This window comes from Lethenteron reissneri, unplaced genomic scaffold (assembly GCF_015708825.2).
Source record: "Lethenteron reissneri isolate LAM-NWPU_2019-01 unplaced genomic scaffold, ASM1570882v1 scaffold_665, whole genome shotgun sequence".
In the NCBI taxonomy this organism is placed as follows: Eukaryota; Metazoa; Chordata; class Hyperoartia; order Petromyzontiformes; family Petromyzontidae; genus Lethenteron; species Lethenteron reissneri.
The window spans coordinates 17,062-36,380 of NW_026892187.1; the positions used below are offsets into that span (position 1 = coordinate 17,062).

General features: G+C 51.7%; 1 pseudogene; it reads right to left on the minus strand.

Annotated features, from left to right (window-relative positions):
• Positions 1-7,891: 7,891 nt before the first annotated feature.
• On the minus strand, positions 7,892-16,102 carry LOC133340048 (PR domain zinc finger protein 8-like; annotated as a pseudogene).
• Positions 16,103-19,319: the final 3,217 nt, after the last annotated feature.

Below are 19,319 nucleotides of genomic sequence, written 5' to 3' on the forward strand. Positions count from 1 at the left end.
CGGGGCCTCGCGTGCACCTGATTAACCATTCGAGCGAAAGGCGAAGCGACTGCTTCCCTACAATAATGTCCGCGGCAAAGTGTGACACTTTTTGAGATTTACGACAGCATGCATCTTGCATGGCTTGATTACCAGCCGCGCACGGCAAACGCTGAGCTTCATCACGCGAGTCTGCTGGGGGGGTGTGGGGGGGGTTATGATGGGGGGAGAGTCAGGGGGTGGAGGGTGGGGAGTATGATGGGGGGAGCGTCGTGGGGGGGGGGTGGGGGGGGGTTATGATGGGGGGAGTGTCGTGGGGGGTGGGGGGGGGGCTCCGGATTTATTGTGGTCACGCGCCAGGTCGGAGGCGGAGTTCGGAGAAAAGCGAAGCGTTTGCGAAAATCATAAAAACTTTGACAACAGCGGGGAGAGAGAGGGGGGGGGGTAGGGTGCGGGGCTTCGGGGGTGCAGGGGTGGTGGGGAGAGAAAAGCAAAATATCAACGATTTGCAAAGCGAGCGGTGTTTTTTTCTCTCCGGTGGTGATTTGTCGCTTTTGAACGGCGCGCGTGTCCTGTGATCCAGCACTGTGGAGGAGGAGGAAGCAGCGAGGGTGTTGGTGGATGATGACCGCACCAAATGTCGTGAGACTGCCTCCATGTGCGCGTCGAGGAAGTGCCGTGCCCCTGGTTCACCGGGAGGAGGCAGTGACAGCAGGTGGACTCATCGCCATCTGTTTCCGTCTGTACGGGGATAGAGCGTTGCTCCCTCGCACGCGTGGGTTGTCTCCGGGTGCTCCGGGTTTCATCCCACGTGTATAACAAACGCTCATTAACTGGATAAAAACAAATCTGGAATAAACAAAACCCCAATGCAGCAGGTCTGCACGACAGCCCTGTAGTATGACCCTGATAATAAAAACACACACAAATGAATGGGTGGAGGCGAGGGCTATTGAAACTCAGTGAGAGGGACGAGAGGAAAAGTTAACCACGCGTTACATGCTCCCTTCGTCTCCCTCATGCATGCAGCTCTCGCTCTCAGCCCTTGTGTGTGGCGAGGTAAAGGCTACGTCGGCACATCGCTTAATTGCACCCTCGCTGCTTTTTTTTGTCACTCGACTTACACGACTTTTCGAACAATCTCGATCATCATTCTCCACTTGCTTGTTGTGGAACTCCGCGAAGACTGAGCTTCAGCCCTCGTGCGCGCTGCTCTGTGATTAACGGCTCACGACGTCTCGTGCTGTTGAACGGAAAGCGGGCACACTGAAATATGCCACATTTGTGTGGGCGTCTTTTGGGCCATTTGTATAGAAGAAACATGTTGGAGGGTGTTCCTGGGTGGCTGTGCTGCTGGACACTGAAGACGTTGAGCCACCACAGCGCCAATCGTGTGTGTGACAGAGAGAGAGAGATGGGGGTGAAACCCTGCATACTCTTTGGGAAAAAATATCATTGCGGTATTGCGTCTTGGTGAAAATTGAAAGCCTCACACTTGTGTCCGCTATTCGTATACACCAGCTGTGGAATTTAAATGCCTCGTCCCGTAATCCCCGTGGCGCAGTCTAATAGTTGGCTCATAGTTTGAGAAAGGATAGAATCGTTTCAACGCGTCCGTGTTTTAGTTTCTGACTATAGAATGGATGGCGGTAGAAATGCGTCGTGGTTTTGTGTGTGTTTGTGCGAGCGAGCCAGTCGACTCGAACGGAGGAGCCCTCTATGGAGGAGGTTCGTGAAGGACGCCGCCACTGGGCAATTGGAACGGCAGTCGCCCTCCAACAACAACAACGGAGCGAAAGAGGAGCGGCACTCACAACAGCGAGCGGAGCGATAAAACGCAGGAAGTTAGCGTCGTGCAGAGCACGGGTGGCGCATCTGACGATCTTCCCATTGAGTCAACCCGTAACAACCCGGATTTGTCCCGTGACCTCCTGTCAGGGAGCCTCCTCGACACTTCATGTGGCCTCGACGCGAACCTAGCCTGGCACAAGCGCCGTGGTTGACGTCGCCGCCTCGGTGACAAACGGCGTTTGTTGAGAGTTGTCTCGCGGTGACACGGCGCATCGCCAAACGGTGCGCTCGCAAGGGGACACGTCGCGCTACGAAGCCCCCACAGCCAATGACGGCTACGTCCTCTGCTGGACGTGGAACCCTCCTCTCCGACAGGCGAGTCGCGGAAAACTCCCCGCGAATATAAAGGCGACGCGTCGCCAGGCGAAGGTGAAAGGGTGACAGGGAGTGCACTTTACGCGGCGATGTGCTTTAAATCGCGAGCATAAATAACGCGGCTGCGTTACGACGTTGCCATTGCTCACTCACGCTTGATGTCGCGAACGTCAACTGCACATCAGCAAACTTCTGCGAATAATATCCCCGCACGGATACCTGTACGCATTGGCCGGACGCTCTCGACCAAGTACGCGTTGTGTGCATTTAGCGGGAGCATTCGTTTTAAACTTCCACACAACACAGACACACAGAGCTATGGACTGCTGTGAAGTTACGACCGCTAACTTTACGCCGCATTGATTGAGGTAGGGGTGTGTGTGTGTGTGTGTGTGCGTGCGTGTGTCCATAGGGAGACAAAGGCGGTCGGGCGTGGTGTTGGCCACCCACCCCCTCGTGTACCGTTCCGGCCTTCATAGGTGCTCGCTAACAGCACTTGCCCCTACAGTCTGTTAAGGCTATGCGGGGGATATTTATCTTTGTGTCCATACGTGCTCGCTAACAGCACTTGCCCCAACAGTCTGTTCAGGCTATACAGGAGATCTTTGTAAAATTACGAGTCAGTCAATATATGAATCATCATGATCGTCAATTAAACAATCCGATGCTGGAAGATTAAGATATCCAAGCAGTGGCTATCTCACAAGATTGTGCGATATGACAATCCACCAAGAAGAACAACCTACAGGCCAGATGATTTTGTTTTCCACTACATCCATGTTTTATTTAGTTTTAATAACCAAAACATTGGTTAATAATCACTGCGTAGAAAACAATAGTCTATAAAGGGTCATATTTGAAGTATTTTTAATTATTATTTATTATTAGCCTATATATAGTAATGATTTACAATAACTATCGTGGGCTTGCTACCTTGGTGGTGAGGGTGGGGAGCCATGCACGCGGTTTACGACAACGACGATAGAATCGTGGACGGCCACCACGTGTGTGTTTGGCTGGGTTCGGGGTTGTTAAAATCGTTACGATTCGAGCGCGTCTTCCAGCAATGGCTCGTCTCAATGGCGAGCTGCTCACGAACACGTGATTTCTGAAAGCGCATGGAAATGTATCTGTGCTCGCATACCGAGACACACACACACTCACACTTGTGCTTTCCAATCAGTCCCAAATTAAAGATACGTACGTATGTACACCACCCCAAAAATACGCTGTCATGTCGCCCGCACAAAGCAGCGTATTTATTATGACATCGCCAAATGGTCCAAATGCTGTTCCGGGAACTGCAGTATTTTAGACAGCCACAGCTATTTCACTTTGTGTTGACAACCCGATGTTATTTGCAATGTACCCCACATTTTGACATTCATAAACGTCTTCTTGGTTTTTTCGGTAAAGTCACGTAGAAGGGAAATAATAAAATAATAAAAATAAAACATAATAAAATAATTCTCACGACGTTTCGGCCACAACGCAAGCAGCCGTACTGTCGGGAAGACAGCGTCTGAATGGACACCACCAGCCTTGGCAGCGTATATTTCAACTGGGTTGGAGGGGGGAAGGGGCGCCTTGACAAAGGAATTTGCATATCAAGAGAGAAGATGAATCCCTGCAGTCACGAAAGCTTTAAATCGAAATCATAAACGTGCTAATGGGATTATAGGGCACATGAGATCGAAGGTCATCTTCTGACCCCCTAACATCATTGTGTCTAAATCCGCGGTTGCAATGGATCTTAGTGGTAGTGCCTCACGCCGCTAAACCCTATTGCAAGCCAGCCGAATGTATGTGTGTATGTTGACACATTCTTTCGCACCGTACGTAGCCAACCGTGTTGATCGGAGCCCCAAGAAGCAGCGTTGCGTCAAAAACATCGAGTGAGAAATCAAGCCGTGCGATGCAAGCGTACACTTCATCGAGAACCAAATTGCACAGAGCACGCCGCTCGCTAGCTCAACGTCCTTTGGTCAAGGTTGAAAGTGAAGCGTGTGTCTGACCGAGTTCATCCTCACACACACACTCACACACACTCACACACACACACTACGGCACGACGCTTCATCTGTCCCCAGTACCCCGCACAAGCTCAGCGAACATTCCTGGGATGGCATTCGTGGCATCCCAGAACTATTGGCTCGACAGAATAGACTTAACGGAGTTCGCCTCCTACCCTTAATTGGATGGCATTAAGTAATGTCACGTGACGGCAAACGGCAAATGAGGGAATCATCCTTCAAGTGATGCACAATACGGTCCCAAAATGTTGCCAAGTTTCAGCCATCTGTCGTGATTTTCCGTGCCAGGATTAAAGAGCGCGTGGCTATAAATGCCCTCCGCCGAGGTTCTATAAAGCGGCGGAGACGCACTGCCGCTCGTTCGAGTGAACGCGACCCACGGACACACACGCGCACACACCTTGTGCAAACAGATTTGTCCAACAGCATTAAATGAAATGTCTCCTGTATTACAATGTCGCCCCCCCCCCCACGCCATCTATCAAATACATGCTCGCACGAACGCACAACAAATACAATCACAATTCACGCCATCCTCTTAAAAGTGCGGATTTTTTTTTAACAGCCAAAAATCTATTAATAAATAAAGCTCAACATATTCTCAATGCGCCGAGTTCGGATGTCCTTGTCCATGGTGCTGAATTACGATGAAGATTAGACTCATCGCCAGCATCAGCTGTCAATCGCACAGAACAGCATCAGACTAACAAAAGCGTGCGGTTCTTTTTCTTCTTGAAAGCATATGGGGAACATTGATTTGAAGCTTTCGTGACTGCAGGAATCCATACTCTTTGGCTATTTCGGTAAAGTCACGTAGGTAGAAAAATAAAATGAAATAAATCACGACGTGCATGCTTTCCCACCTGATGACGGACGCTTGTGTTGCGCCCGAAACGTCGTGATTTTATTTATTTTTATACCTACGTGACTTTACCGAAAGAAACAAAGAGTACATATGGGGGACATTGCAACTGCGCGAACATCCGCCAGAGGCACTACTGCTGCACGCAAGTGATGGTGGTGGTGGTACAACAACAGCTTTTGCAAGAAGCGAGCCTCGCAGACGAAACGTGTTTTATTCATTTATTCGTTATATACTTTCGAAACACCGTTGTACATCAACACTAGGTCACACGCGTATATTAGTGCAGTGGAGGACTCGGAGAGCAAGTAGTCAAGCTAGTACGGGGAGGGTTGTTCACGTATTGCGAATTCAGTTTTGCTCAACTTTGGCCATGAGAAGCGCACGCGTGGTCTGCAAAGTCAAATTGCGATGCGTCGCCGATTGAACAAAAGCGTTCCTGTGTGTGGCTGTGCTTTGTGTTCATTGTGTAGGCGTGCGTCGGCCTAACACCAGTGACGTTCACCCGAACCGGTCCTTGGCACCGCCGTAGGTCGACTCAGCATCAAAATGAGTACCTTGTGCGGTGTGCAGTAAACATCGCCGTGAAGGAGACAAAGGCGGTCGGCCGCGATGTTGGCCACCCAACCCCCTTCCCCCCCACCTCGTGTGCCGTGCCGGCCTTCATAGGTGCCCGCTAACAGCACTTACCCTAAACGCCTAAGGCTATACGGGGGGTCTTTGTCTTTGTAGGCGTGCGTAGCGAGCCGGTGGCTTAAGCGGATGTCGGCACTGATGCTACTGACCCGGCGAACTCGCAGTTCGATTCCCGGCCACGGCTAACATGAGTGCCACGTGACATCGGAACTGGTCCTACGCCTAGGTCGACTCGGCCATCAGTGAGCTCTCGTGCGGTGTACGAACAACAGCACCACACAGGGCGAAAGCCACACCCTGCCCCGCGTGCAGGACTTAATCTGTGCTCGCTGACATGTACGTACGCTGAACTTCTTTCGCACCGTACGTAGCCAACCGGCGGTGCGGGAGTAGGACAACAAACGAAACGGAACGTCACCCTTCCTCGGAAGCTCGGCGCAGTCTACGCGGGCGTTGAGAGGTCTTTGCGTAAATCGTGTTAAGGGGCCGTCCATAAATGACGTCACGCACCTAGGAGTGGGGGGGGGGGGGGGGTCAGACATTTGTGACGATGTGTGACGAAGGGGGGGGGGGGTTGAGAAATGTGACGATACGTTAAAATGCGCAACTTTAAATAAATATAGAATTGTTATAACACCAATTGTTATACTACAACATCAGAGTGCAGCGCCACATTAAATACGCACTACAATGACAATAGTTTAAAGCGATTTGAAGCATGTTTTATTTTAAAAATGGAAATATGGTTTTGGGGGGAAAGGGCAGAGCTTTGTGACGTCATATTCGGGGGGGGGAGGGGGAGTCTGACTTTTTGTGACGCCGTGTGACGAGGGGGGGGGGTCAAAAATCGTCCAAAAACGCGTGACGTCATTTATGGACGGCCCCTAAAAACAGACTCGCCTTCAGTTCGCCGGGGTTGTCACTTGTCAGCGTGCGACCACTTCCCTTTGGTCGTGCAATGTACTCGACTTAAACGTCTGTGGCAACCGAGACTGTAAGACGTTGCACGACACAACGTTAACAAAAAAGAAACACACAAATCGAAATAAATGTTGACGTATCTCTCGTGGGAACGGGGAAGCGCTACGTGTAACCGAGTCTTGGACCTGTCCCACCACTTTTTCTTTCTCACGTCCCACGCCAGACAGATGTGGTGTGCTGATTGTTGCTGCTCGTTGGACAGCGGCAGGCAGAGGGGGTGGGGTGGGTGGGGTGGGTGGGTGGGGTGGGGGAGAGACACGTGCCCATCGTTTTCGAATTGAGAATTAATTGGTGACAGCCCCAATTCTACATCGTCACGTGTAGGCGACACGTGGGTGTCACCCGTCTACCCACACAGTCAGTGGCGTAGCTATCGAGTGTGTGCAGGCGGTGCAACTGCCCCTGCACCGGGGCCTAAGGGACGGATGGGGGGGGGGGCCCAGGGGGAGGGAAGGGGGGAGGCTCCCATTTAATCCCCTGTACCTCCCCCCAGCGCCGGATGAAGCTAGTGCGGGACCTGTAGCTCATGTTATAAAGGGGCCCTAAATAAAAAAAAACACAAATATGACAACACAAATGTTTAACTTGCATAGTAAAGTAATTGTAATGTTTCATTTGTTATACAGCCGGATAATACGACAAATCGCGAACCTTAAACACCCAGTCGTTCATAAAGGTTGAAGGCGGTATAGGACTATAGTAATAGAGCAAGTGCAGAATCACTGAACCGGAATTGATAGCTTGAAAGCATTTAGCGCGGGGACCTTTCAAAGTGCGGGGCCCGTAGCTACTAAATATGTAGCTACAACACGTGTAGTAGCTACAACACGTGTAGTAGCTACAACACGTGTAGTAGCTACACGTGTAGTAGCTATAACACGTGTAGTAGCTATAACACGTGTAGTAGCTACACGTGTAGTAGCTACAACACGTGTAGTAGCTACAACACGTGTAGTAGTTACAACACGTGTAGTAGCTACAACACGTGTTGTAGCTACTACACATGCAGCTACAACACGTGTAGTAGCTACTACACGTGTAGTAGTTACAACACGTGTTGTAGCTACTACACGTGTAGTAGCTACTACACGTGTAGTAGCTACTACACATGCAGCTACAACACGTGTAGTAGCTACAACACGTGTAGTAGCTACAACACGTGTAATAGCTACTTTTGCTACCAGGATAACCGGCACTCCCCCTCCCCCACCGCTATGGCAAAGACGCTGTGCCCACTGCTGACGGAGAGCTAATTCTATTCCCCTTCAAATGCCGTCCGTGTCATTCTTGATGCGTCTTAATTACGCGTTTATAGTCAACAAAATAATTGTGATACTGCGTGGGCCGCTGTGGTTTGTGGTTGTGCATAAAGCACAAATCACAAAACTCACATTTGTCAGTGACACTGGCCCGTTTTACATCTTTATCCGTTCACGGTGGTATTATTGACGAGTGTGTTGAGTCTTTGTTAATTATACCGATCATTACGAGGGGCTTGGAGGCGGTGGTGGGGGGGTAACAACGTGGTGGTGTTACACCAGATGATTGCGATGTCCATGGTAATGTGTGCAATGTGTGTTTCTGTCATTCAACGTGCACGGGATATCGGCGGCGACTTGGTAATGACATTAACACCAACGTGACCTCCTGTGGCCAACTCGCGTCATAATGATCAATCGCTTAATTATTTACGCAATTGACTAATCACGCTTAATTGACTTCAAGTGCGTGGAGTGAGTACGTGTCCTTTGAAATCGCCATTTAATGTACCCCACGATCGTTTAGGTTTCATTTTAAATTGAGCGCACGTCCATTGCCACGTGACCGCCGCATTTCAATCTCCACGTCGCGCGTTTACAATTGGCAACGACTCTGCCTTTTAAAAATAACAATAACAACAACAACAAAAAGTGCTTCAACATCTGTGCCTCTATAACAACCTTTGACGTTGTTGTGTTAATCGCTCTACCGTCCCTTGTGAACGTTGACGTCTCTATCGCCGTGTCTCTCTCGAACGCGTGTCGCTAGCAGGGTACGAAATTGTAACGGCGTTGACCTTTCCACGTGTCTTGTCATACAAACCCGCGATATACGAAGGGAGGTCAAAACCCTTCGAGATCCGAATCTTATCGACGTACCCCCCCAACGCAGTTTACGGCATCACGTTCAGAATCACCACCGACAAACGCGATGAGCTGCGACGCTGATGACCCGAGTTAGATTTCTGCTCGTGGGCTCGCCATCCACGGGGAGTCATATTAAGTCGATCAGACCTCCTCCCTCTCCACACCTTCACCAACCCGCACTGACCAGCGTGGTGAAGTATGGTCAAAGGAACCGCCCCGAGCGACACGGCGCAGCGAAGACCTTCATCTAGCTTTGGATTGACAAAGGGCTGTGAATTATTACCAATTACGGTTCGGAGTAATTAAAATAGACTAGTATGAAATACACCTAACGCACTGTCACGTGTACAGCGTTACATGGGCGGGGTCCTTATTCTCATATCGCGTTTAAGTGGCATCAGCGACGCGGTTGGATGGACACAAAATCCATACTAGCCCCTCGGAGGAGGAGCCTTAAGCGGGCCGCATTTGCCGACTTGACATTTCTGCACGGACGTGCGTGCGTGCGTGTGTTCTGAACTTCTTTCGCGCCGTACGTTGACCAAGCGTGCTACTCGGCAGACAAGTCGACGTAACTGGTGATCGACTCGTCGCCGAGACGGCTATGGGATGCTGCTCGCGCGACAGGGCCCAGTGTCTCGTAACGCGGAACGTTTTGAACCCCGTCTCGTGTACTGTATATATAAATACCTCTCTAAAGGCGCAACATGCGCGCTCTATATACCGTATATACACTGTGTTTCATATATACGTTTATACCATATACAGTATATACATGATCTCTGCTTAGCCTGGCCCAAGCGCAGAGTCTTGCAAAATCCAGTCATCGCGACAGAAACACGGTCCGCATTTTCAACGTTTCAGCAATTTTCTCCGTGCAGATACAAATCACGGTGTTACACGCCGCACGCGCCCGATGATTGCTAAACACGTAACATGACGTGACGCTGGAAGGGGCCGATTCAAATTTCGGGTGCGTCGCGTGGGGCACGCCAGATCTGTACTCGAGTTCCACACGTACACAGACGTTGCTTCATTTCAGTCGGAGCTGTCCGGGGCTGATCTCCTGAAAATACCCCCTCCCCAAACCCGCGCGCTGTAGAGAGGGGGGGGGGTGGTGGGAGTGCCGTGGGGGGAGATCCGTAACCTCGGGGGTGTTCCGAGAATGTCTCATGAAATATCGAGGCCTGCGTCGCACACACGATCTCTACGATTTCATCGGCGCTTAAATCACACGTGACCTGCGCGGACGATGACGAGGGACAGACACCGCTCCGTGTCGCCTGTAACACAGACTGTTGGGGGACAAGCGCTGTTTGCGAGCACCTATCAAGGCCGGCAGGGCAACACGGGATGGTGTGTGGCCAACGTCACGCCCGTGCCCACGCCTTTGTCTTCCAGACGTAACCCGCACACACACACCACGAATAACTATGAATTACACTCGGCGCTCTCTTCGTCACGCGGGACTTGTTTTGCAATCACCAGCCGCGTGCAGCGCGCAACGGAGACGATTTGGTAACAACAACAACGTTGAAAATTGCACGTCCGTGGTGGGGGTGGGGTGGTGGTGGGTGTGGGGTGGGTGAATTGGGTTCAGTTAAACCCCGGTCGTAGGAGCAACAAAGCCAGCGAAAGCCGGGGGGGGCCTTTAATTGTGCGAGGTCATGTGTCTGGAGAGGTGGTGACGCTCTCGGAACGTCTCGTTGCAGATGGGGCACTTGAGCTTGTCCTCGCGGCGCCGCTTGAGCACCGGCTCCTCCGCGTACTCCTTCTTGTGGTGCGAGCGCATGTGGTACACCAAGTCGGAGGTCATCCGAAACGACGTGTTGCACTTGGCGCACCAGTTCTGCGCGGGCAGCCCCAACGGCGTGAGCGTCGGGGGCAGCAGGGGCAGCGCTCCGGGCAGCTGCACTGGGATCGCGGTCGCCTTGGGCCAGAAGGCGGGTGCGAGTAGGAACGGGGTCTGCTGCTGCTGATGGTGCTGCTGATGGTGGTGATGATGATGGTGCGGCGTGTGGTGCTGCTGCTGCTGCTGGTGATGCTTGTACGCGTTCTGCAAGGCCGCCTCCTCCGTGATCTCGAGGCCGTGCTGCTTCGAGCCCTGCATGGAGGGAGGCAGCATGGAGGCGGAGAGCTGCGCGAATGGCCGCACGGGCTGCGAGAAGGCGCTCTTGCGCTCCGCGCCGCCGAGCGGCGACTTGAGCAGCGACGTGAAGGCGGCCGCGGCGTTGATGGCCACCTCGGCGCGCGTCTCGGACAGAGTCTTGGCACCGCCGCACAGCTCCGCGGAGGCGCTCCGGCTCCTGAGCGCCGCGGCGAACGCCTCGCACGCCTCGTCCTCGGCGCGCTCCTTGCCCGCCTTGCGCACCACCTCTGTGAACGCGCTGCGCTTCGAGCCGTGCTGCTGCTGCTGCTGCAGCGCGTCCGTCGCGTAGCACGGCCTCCTCGGCGCCTCCCGCACCCTCGTCGACGTCATCCGAGGAGCGCTCGCGGTCGTCCTTCACCACTCGCTCGTCGCGGGTAGCCCCGTCGCAGCCCGCCGATGTTGGTGGTGGTGGTGGCGTCGCGGTGCTCGTCGAGAGCGCCCGCGACGGGCACCGACGCGGCCTTGCTCACGAGCGCACAGTCGCCCTTGGCCGCAGCCGCTGGCGGGGAGTCACCCGAGGCGGGCAGCGGTTTAGCGCTCGCCCCGCGCCCTCTTGGCGGGCGTCCTTTCGTCCGCGTCGCTCGACGGGCCGCCGCGCCTTCTCCATGTCGTGCGCCAGGCTGTGGAAGTTGGTGACGCGCTTTCCGCTCTCCAGGAAGAGGCCGGCTGCGGCTGCGGCAGCCGCGGCGGCCGCCCGCTTGCCCTCGAGCAGGTGCTGGTGAAGGAGGGCCGCCGGGGACAGCACGGCGCCACCACCGCCGCCAACCCCGTGGTGGTGGTGGTGCGCGGGGCCGCCCCCCGGGAAGGCGAGGATGCGCAGGTTCTCGTGCAGGATCGAGAAGTCGCGCCGCTTCTGGCACAGGAAGCGCAAGTGCGCCGCGTAGGGGAACTCGAAGTGGAACGCCTGCTGGCACTCGCCACAGCGCAGCAGCGGGGACGATGGGGAGACGCCTCCTGCGAACGGCGACCGCGCGCGCGCCTCGTCAATGGGAGTGTCGCGAACGGCGACCGCGCGCGTGCTCATCAATGGGAGTGTCGCGAACGGCGACCGCGCGCGTGCGTGCTCGTCAATGGGAGTGTCGCGAACGGCGACCGCGCGCGTGCTCGTCAAAGGGAGTGTCGCGAACGCGCGCGCGCTCGTCAATGGAGTGTCGCGACCGCGCGCGCGCGCGCTCGTCAATGGGAGTGTCGCGACCGCGCGCGCGCGCTCGTCAATGGGAGTGTCGCGAACGGCGACAGCGCGCGCGCGCGCTCGTCAATGGGAGTGTCGCGAACGCGCGCGCGCTCGTCATTGGAAGTGTCGCGACCGCGCGCGTGCTCGTCAATGAGAGTGTCGCGAACGGCGACAGCGCGCGCGTGCTCGTCAATGGGAGTGTCGCGAAAGCGCGCGGGGTCCGTGTGTGCTCGTGTGTCGGTAGGTCACGTGTGTGTAGGCGGTCACGCGGTCCGTGCCGTGGTTCAGCGCGCCGCGCTCACAACCCGGGGCGGACCCGATTTAGATTCGCGCTCACAGCCAAAAGGAATGTTCACGACTATTACCGGGACCCCCCCTGGATCGACTCGGCCCCAAACGAGTCGCGTATCCGCTGCGCTGTGTGAACAGCGTCACTGGAGGAACCGCCCCACGACCACCCATACTTTGTCGGCCTTCGTAGACGCTCGCTAACAGCACTTGCCTAGCTAGAGCGGGGGGAGGAGATGGGTGGCGTTCCTTCTTGAGTGGAACTGTGGAAGTCACAGCTGACGCAGTTGCGGGGCAACTCGGTCAACCCTTGACACCCGGAGGCCGTCCCGTGACCTCCCCGTAACGCAGCGAGCCTTCGATCCTTCACCGTGGCTTTAATGCGCACCTAGCCTGGCACAGGTGCTGTGGTGACGCCACTGCCAGCCAATTCAAAATCCTGTATTTTTTTTTTTGCCCATCAGAATCGTTATTTGTACTGGATGAATCCGATGAGCGATAAAGCTCTTTGTCGCAAATCTCCAGTAGGGGCAGGTCAGAAAGTTATCGGTCAATATCCGGTTGTTGGTGGTTTAGCGTCGTGCTGGCCTTACTAGGTGCTCGCTAACAGCACTTGCCCTGTCAGTCTGCAAAAGTCCACACAGGGTATCTTTGTCTTGGCGGTGTCTGTGTAACGCGTGTGTTGTGTGTCTACGTAGTAGCGTATGTTCATGTGTCCGCAGATAGTTTCTGTATACACGAATGTAATGTCTGTGTGTATTCACAGTATGTATGTGATGTGTGCATGCCTGTGTGATTGCACGTATGTGTCATGTGACGCGTGTTTTATGTTTGCATGCGTGTCGTGTTTGTCGTGTATATAATGGGCGTCTGTCTTGCGTTCTACGTATGTATGTGATGTTTGGATGCATATGTGCATGTTTGTCATGCCAGTATGTAATACATTTAATTGCTACTTTTTGCCACATTAGAATGCATGTGTAATGGCGACTTGGACAAAGTTGTAATTGTACGTGTTCATCTTAATTATAATGATCTCACCCCCCTCGTGTATCGACGTGCCCAAATCAAAACTGCAAACGTATGGCATCACTTTGTTCGTCAGAAGTTCATCACTAGAGTTAAGCATCCCCCCCCCACCCCCTTTGAATATGATCAATAAAGAGACGCCATATATACGTATGTATGTTGAACTTTTTTTCCGCACCGTACGTAGCCAACCGTGCTCATCGAAGAGTCCGGAGGAAGGACAACACAAACTAAACACAACAAGCAGATCTAAAGAAATTCGTTTTCAATCTACATGATTTAAAAGCGCATCGCTCCAGTTGGCCTCCGCATATCGGAACGAAGAACGTTCCAGACGGCCGCAGAAGCGCATCTGAAAACGCCGCCTCTGTTCGATGGCTCAGATTGGGGACAGGTTTTTTTCAGTCTTCAAATATTATGATGATGATGATGGTGATCCTGGATCCCACATAGACGCTATGCGTGAGTTTGAGCTCCATTGCTTTGTTCCTGAGTTGCTGAGAATGGCACGTGTATGTGTGAAACCGGCCGTAGTGCTGTATAATCCGCGTGAGTTGTGACGCACACTTCATGAAGTTCTACCATGTCACCGAGAAGCGTTTAACCGTGGATGGTGCGTATGTATGGTGAACTTCTTCTTGGTTCTTTCGGTAAAGTCACGTAGAAGGGAAGTAATAAAATAATAAAAATAAAACATAATAACTTCTTTAGCACTGTACGTAGCCAACCGTGCGTGCCTCTATATAGCGCAGCATACAGACACATTTAAGTGCACGCATGCCTGCTATTACTCTATACACATATGTTTTAATTACTCTTGCAGCCATCAATTCTCAAGTGTTGCGTCGGCATAATTAACTTTACTAGCGACTGCCTGCAAATTGATTTCCCCGTACATATTGATATGACACGCACAGCATGTAGAGGAATGCACACGCGCACGAGGCATCTATAGGCTTAGTTAACTCTTATTAGTAGCTTCCTGCAAATTAATTTCCCCGCATCCCCACAAATGGTCTGCTGATGAGTACGGGAATTTTCGCACAAGCCAAAGCCTCATATAAGAATGTCTCCCAGACAACGATGTAATGCGCATACGCGTACTAACATCTCCCTGCGTAACTTCACTTCAATAGTTTTTGTTTGACCGGACCAAAGAGTCACTTGTCATTGAGTCCACCTCCTACGCATTTCCCATGAATATGCTAAATTCCTCTTCATATGCACATTATTTTTGTTAAGGCGCTCTTCCACCTCCAACCCAGCTTATATATAAGCTCCTAGCTTGGTAGTGTCTCATTCTTCACCTGAAGACGGCTGCTTGCGTTGTAGCCGAAACATCGTGAGAATTATTTTATTTTATTATGTTTTATTTTATTATTTTATTACTTCCCTTCTACGTGACTTTACCGAAAGAACCAAGAAGATGAGTCCATCATACTTCGTAAGAGACGGCATCTCGAAGGACAGTTGTATCCGTTGATCCTTTTAAAAGATTGTTAATGAGAAATATGTCGAGGGATTTTTATTTTCTGTCTATTTGACGGCGGACAGCGCATTCCGAAAACAGCTTTGCAATTTACACTATGAGACCTCCTTTACCAGTGGCAAAATATAGTAATAGGTTTTTACCATTTCAACTGGTACGGTCAGTTTTTGTACCAGTTGAAAGGGGAAAAACATATTACTAGCTTCGCAATTGTTACCGGGAACAAAACATTTTACGGTTACTACTGGATAGCTCCAGCAATACGTGTACTGCGTGCACTTGATGCACACACACATTTAAAAACACAATCGCTGTTTCGCCATGCAGACTGTGTTCGACAAGCGCTGTTAGCGAGGATCTGTGTCTCGGCTAAAAGAGGTGATCAGTGAGTTGACCTCGGGGCAGGTTCATGACCGGTCCGACTATGACTCGGTCGCCAATAATAGCGTGACCTGGAATCTAGAATCAGAATGTTTAGTTACACTGGATGCAATCCGATGAGCGATAAAGCATTTTTTCACAGATATATCAGTAGACATCTATGGAAATCCCAACTCAGGCTTCCGAGTTTCTTGCGTAGTGTGCAAACCACTGCGCCACCACTCCACCCATGTATATAAAAAAAAACACAAACACTGCTGCTGGCAAGTTCTGCTAACGAGCACCTACGAAGGCCGGCACACACGAGAGAGGGTGTTGTAGGTGACCAGCACCACGCCCAGACGCGTCTGTCTCTCTCGTGGCGATGCTTACACCTGAGTCGACCTAGAGGGAGCCCGGGACCACTTCGAACATTCGCCACCACCGCCGGTCGTGAGCGAGAATCAGATTCGTAGCGCGCGCGGGGAGCGCCGACCACTGCACCACCGCTCCCCCCCCGTAAACACGCGCGCGCACGCACGAGCAAACCGAACCAAACGCAAACATTTGTGCCCCCACCCATCCCTCCTCCCCCACCGTTGGCGGCCTTGTGCGGCACTGTGGTCGTCGAGTCGCAGCAGGGCGGCCAGCTCCCTGCCGTACCACACCAGCAGCTCCTCGTCGCGCGAGATCTTGCGCAGCGAGCGGTAGAAGAGCTGCCCGTTCTTGAGGTAGGCCTCGAGATTCTGCTCGGCGCGGTCCCTCGCCGGTTGCACCAGACGCAGCCACGCGACGCCGTCCGCCGCGCCCTGGGACGCGGTGGTGTCCACCTGTGGCAAACCCGCGTGGGGGTGGAGGAGAGAGGAGACGGGTGGGTGGGTGGGAGAGTGGTTGCGTTTGCGGTTGCAGATTTTCTTAGGTTTTTTCGGTAAGTCGCGTAGGGGAAAATAAATAAGATAATAAAATTGATAATAACACTGGTCAACAAAAAAAAAGTTTTTTTCTGGCCTGGACTTTTGCAGCTGTTTTAGACTCATTTCAGGGTGTCTGATTCCAAATCTGATCTCAGATTTGCTCTATCACATCTCATTTTTATGCTATCGGCATACCCATTTTCATTGATTTTACCCGAAATTAACTCTGTCACTTATGATTGAAGTTGTTGCGAGTCAGTGACTGCTTTAGTGTTAAACTATGGTTGCTGTATTTTAGGATAGTGTGTTTATAATATCATTGTATGTAGATATCCACATTTATTGAAATATTTTTCTTCTGCAGTTTTTATTGAAAATTCAATATTTGATATCTCAAAAACCTGATGTGATAGACAAAAACTGATGCAGATTGGAATCTGCACCCCAAAATTACATTAAACCATTGGAATACCTTATGCCAGAAAACGTGTGTTGACCAGTGTTAATTATTGAAATAATAATAGAAATAAAATAATAAATCACGACGTTTCGGAGGCAACACAAGTCCTTCTGTCATCAGGTGGGACCGTCACAGGCCAGATTACTGTATCAAAGGGTTATTTATTTATTTATTTATTTATTTTCCCCCTACGTGGACTTTACCGAAAAAAACCTAAGAGTATGAATCCTTGCAGTCACGAAAGCTTCAAATCTAGAAGAAGAAAAAAAGTTGCAGATGTTGACCGCGGCATCTATAAACGCTTGCCCGCCGCTATCGGGGCTGTTGTCCACTGACGCGGTCTGTTGATTTTATCGACGAGTCGGAAGATGCAGCCTTCACACTGGCCCCACTCTGTTCGGTGAGAATTCACGGACGAATGCCATCGACGCGGCGACCGAACATCGACCACCGATCTCCCGGTCTCCAGAGGAACAACAACAACAACAAGCCACGCCAACGGGCGCGCTTAATCGATATGTTTATTCATCACGGCCGAAGTAGCTGATGCCACCACACCTCGCAAATGTTTTATGTCACCCGCTGCCAGGTCACCGTGGTCGGCTGGCGAGGTTGATACGGAGCGACCTCCCGACATCTGCCCTCGTGGTCTCCCACCGTCTGCACTAAGGTCTTCCCGTTGCTTGCCAGACTCGTGGAGACCGCCCCAATGACCGTGGCGGTCCTCGGTTTCCTCTCCCATCCGCCACGTGTGTCCTAACCCAGCGCGAGCTGTACTTCCCGAATCATATCGGCACCACGCGTACCTGTACCAGTTCGCTTCTGGACGTTCTGCATTGCACCCGTGCTCGAATTGCAATAAAGTATGTTCTTGCTGATGAATCCGAAGCCCAACTCTCTGACCCACCCGAATAAATTTTTTTTTTAACATTTATTTCCAGGTACGGCTCAACGACCTGTGTAGCTCTTTTCAAAGCGACTGGCCACAAATGATAGCTCAACGAAGTGGCTTATCACGTGGAATTGTATAGCAGCCAAATACTCTAAACGCGTGATGTTGATCCTAAATGTGGAGGCAAAAACCGGTGGACCCGGAGAAAAATCGACGCGACCACCACGGGGAGAACATTCAAACACCGAATACACAGAGCCAGAGTAGGGGTCGAACCCACGCCCTCCTGATACCAGGCGAGGTAGTTAACATCTCGCCACGGGGGCTCCCTCTGCTAACGAGCATTGAGCGACTCGAGGCGGGAACGGTGCCACGCGGCCGTGATCCGTTTAGGCAATTTTCAAAGCCGATTATGCTGCGGATGTGTTTGCCAGAAGGAGAGCAAGTAGGTTCGTGAGCCCGTGTGGGTAGCAGAGCTTTCATTGTCATTTACTTGATTACAGCAAGCGTGATGTGACGGTTCCACCTGAAGACGGAAGCTTGTGTTGCCTCCGAAACGTCGTGATTTTTTATTTATTTTTATTTTACTTTTATTAATTTAGATTTTTTTTATCTACGTGACTTTACCGAAAAAACCTAAGAATAGGAATACTTGCAGTCACGAAAGCTTCAAATCTAGAATTAAGACCTGGTCTTCGCCTGAGGATGGCTGCTTGCGTTGTGGCCGAAACGTCGTGAGAGTTATTTTATTATGTTTGTTTTTATTTTTTATTATTTATTATTTCCCTTCTACGTGACTTTACCGAAAGAACCAAGAAGATGAATCCCTGCAGTCACGAAAGCTTTAAATCAAAATTTAGCTTTCAGTGTCTTCCCCCGAGTGAGCGTGAGTGGAGCTCGTTCCAGGATCTCTCCGTGTTTGTCCCACCCGAAGGGAAATGCAATTTCTCACGGCAGGACAACTCCTGGATATACCAGACCTGGAAAAATAGAATAAATTCCTATCATTGCTATTTATTAATTAAGATATAACGTCACTAATAATACACCTTTACTGATTATCATTATTATTATTAAAAGCCATAAAGCTGCTACAAGAATATGTGCGGTTGAGGATGTTAGATGTTAAATATTGACCTTGCAGTTCCGCCTGCCGACAGCCGCATCATTTGTATTGCTCTTTCAACGAATATGAGTGTTAAACTAACTTACTCTTATCAGCATGTCACGGTTGTTAATTAATAGCAGAACGTGTGCGTGCGCTCGTGAGAATAACGGTTCGCTATAGCCGCAGAGGGAGCGGTGGTGCAGCGGTTAGCCCGAACCTGGCCACCAGGGTTCGATTACTGCTCACGGCCAACACCAGTGACGACTATCTGAACCGGTCCTGGGCCTTCCCTAGGTCGACCCATTCTACAATGAGCACCTGATGTGGCGTGTAAACATCGCGCCACTTGGGAAACAAAAGCGGCCGGGCGCGGTGCTGACCACCCACCCTCTGTGCCGTGCCGGCCTCCATAGGTGCAGCTCGCGAACAGCACTTGCCCCAACAGCCTGTTCAGGCTATACGGGGGACCTTTGTCTTTGCTACAGCCGGCAATTCATCTACTATTGCGGAACTTTATGACCCTAACCCTGACCCTAAACCATAACCCCTGAGCGCCAACGCGATCATCTGGACCCCGGCGTGGCGGTAAATCTCGCTGTTGTGCAGCGGAGTGCAAAGACGAGAGTCGGATGAAAACAAGGGGGGGGGGGGGCTGCGTGTCGAGTCGTCTCGA